The 2,745-nt window shown below is 36.0% G+C and overlaps 1 non-coding gene across 1 annotated transcript; it reads left to right on the plus strand.

Moving 5' to 3' along the window:
- The first annotated feature begins 202 nt into the window (after window positions 1-202).
- LOC125997717 (U6 spliceosomal RNA) lies at window positions 203-307 on the plus strand. The gene has a single exon (XR_007491749.1). It is a non-coding gene; the product is annotated as a U6 spliceosomal RNA (small nuclear RNA).
- Window positions 308-2,745: the final 2,438 nt, after the last annotated feature.

Here is a 2,745-nt window from a genome sequence, read left to right on the forward strand (position 1 = left end):
ATGTTATCTCACTTATTTATTGATACCAATTACTGATATGAACATCTATTATCATTGTGGCTTTGGTGAACTTCTAGTATAATATTAAAGAATGTTTGATGAATACTTTCAAGTTTGCTATTATGAATAGGAGAGAAAGGGACTCTCATTCACTAATGGTGGTAATGTAGACTGGTTTATTATTTTTGGAAAAAAAGAATATATGCTTAGGCAGCACATACACTATAATTGGAACAATACAGAGTAGATTAGCATGGCCCCTGCGCAAGGATGACACACAAATTCATGGGAAAAAAACTAGAAATTGAGCTTTCATATGGTCTAGCAATACCAATTCTAACAATATACCCCCAAAACACAATGTAGAAAAAGCCTTCTTTATCCCTATGTTCATTGCAGCACTATTTATAATAGCCAGAATTTGGAAATTACCCAAGTGCTCAAGAACAGATGAGTGGCTAAAGAAATTGTGGTACATCTACACAAAAGAATACTACACAGCTGTTAGGAAAAACATAGTCATAAATTTGCTTATAATGGGTGAATATGGAGACTAATAGCTGAGCAAAATAAGTCAGAGGAAGAGGAATAGACACTCATTTGTGGGATATTAAAAAGATAGTATGGTAATAATATTGAAAAACAATAAAGAAAAAGAGCCAAGAGGATCAGTCCATGGTAGAAAGCTTGCCACAAATAGCTGGGGAGTTCATTTAAGGGAAAGAAGGAACATAGGGACAATGATATTTGGAAATGACCACTCTGGACAAAAACTGGGCACTATAAGAAGATAAAGTGATATGCATGATATCCCTTTAGTAACAAATATGCCAACTAAAAGATGGAAAAAGGCAAAAAAAAAAAAAAAAAAGAGAAGTGTCTGACCCAGAAGCAGCTGGGTGAAGGGCTAGAAGAAAAAGGGGAACATTGATGGTAGGAGATGTGCAAATGAACAACTCTGACACTGATAAAAACAACAACAACAACACTGCATTATGAACAACCTTGTAACCACAGTGTTTAAAGATGGATGTCGGGCTACCCTGTTATGCTCAGGGGTCACTCTTCATGGTTCTCAGGGTATCATAGGTGTGTCAGGGATCAATCTGGAGTCAGCTACATGCAAGACAAAAATAAAGCCTTAACCCTTGTATTATTTCTCCACCCTGGTTTTATTTTAATAAAAGATTCACTGATAATCTTTGTCTTGTAACCAAGGCTTGTTTTAATAGATTATTATTCCACTTTGTTTCCATCTAAAGTCAATATTGGACCTAAATCACAACCAGCAGCTTCAGTGTAATCCTAAGTTTCAAAAAAAAAAAAAAAACACATCCTGGAGAGACTGTGACAAGCAAGAAATCAGCACTGAGCTCTTCTAACTGTATTTTCTAGAGTGATTTTATTACTGTTGTTTTCATTATTACCCTCCCTTTCCGTTAGCAGTAATGAGAGGGAAACAACTTAAAGAGCAAGAAGGATAAAGTAGTCACAATGATGTATTAAAGTATCATGAACAGGAAAAAATCGCAGAACCTCAACACTAACGCAGGTACCATCTTGTGACTTCAGTTTTTGGACAAAGGAAATCTCTCTCTTTGATAAACACTTTGGGGTAATTTTCAGCTTCTGATATTTGCTTCCTTTTAGACAGCTGCTGTAACAAAAGCCTGTAGGGAGAGCTAAAGATTCGCCTATTTACAATATCCACATGCTGTCGCTGTTTAATTTAAAAAAAAAAAAGCCATATCTTCAAATCACTCTCATATTTAATATTTGGTCTTAAAATAGCCCTCTTTTATTTGCTTTTAAAATTAAAACGTAGCTTTATATAACAGGCAGCAGGGAAAATAAGAGATAGAAAATATATGACAATGGGAGTGACGGTTACGACAGAACAGTTTCTATCTCTTTGAGACTGAGGAGAAAACAGAACCTGACAGCATTATTTCTTGTGTTTTTTGTTTTTTGTTTTTTGTTTTTTTTTGAGCCTACATGACCACATGCCATTGATTTCAATGATGCCTTATGTTTTGGGGAGAATACACACATGCACATATACAGAGATATACTTGAAATAAATTCTACAATAAGCCACCTGTTTGTTAAGTATGATTACACAAATGTGATTTAAAAGTATGCCTGTGTTCCTTCAGTTCTCTTTTTATAAACAAACTGGAAGACACCTGTGGATTCTAGACCATGTGGTGCCCCCCTTCCTATCTTCTTTCTAAATTCAAAATCATTAGCTTAATTGTAAGGTGTCAAGACTTTCCCACCTTCCAAAGAAGTCACTGATCCGTGAAACAATACACAAAAGCACCTGCAGGTCATATAACTTGGTCAATCACATTTAAAAAAAATTTCTCTGGCTTTTAGCAGGCTGGGCTTCATGCTGCCTGACACAACACATTGGTTATGTTCAGTCACTATGTTGTTGTGATGTTCTTTGATGCCAGCAAACCCTGGCTTTATGCCACCATTGAGTATAGCAGTTCTATTAAGCTTTATTTATTGGATTTTTAAATCCTCTTGTACAGTAGGTGTTGATCTCTCCTGAAGTTGTGATGATAGCTTTAACTATTGACACTTCTATCACAGCCAGTCTCTCCTTTCTGTGCCCTGATGCTGACACTACAGCCTATGAGTCCTTGAACCTCAACCCTTTTTGCACGGGAAGAGAAGACATGGATGCTAATAATTTGGTTTCCTTGGCAATATGGTATCTTCAAATTGCTTTTCCTT

The sequence above is a fragment of the Suncus etruscus genome, chromosome 19, assembly GCF_024139225.1.
Source record: "Suncus etruscus isolate mSunEtr1 chromosome 19, mSunEtr1.pri.cur, whole genome shotgun sequence".
Taxonomy (NCBI): domain Eukaryota; kingdom Metazoa; phylum Chordata; class Mammalia; order Eulipotyphla; family Soricidae; genus Suncus; species Suncus etruscus.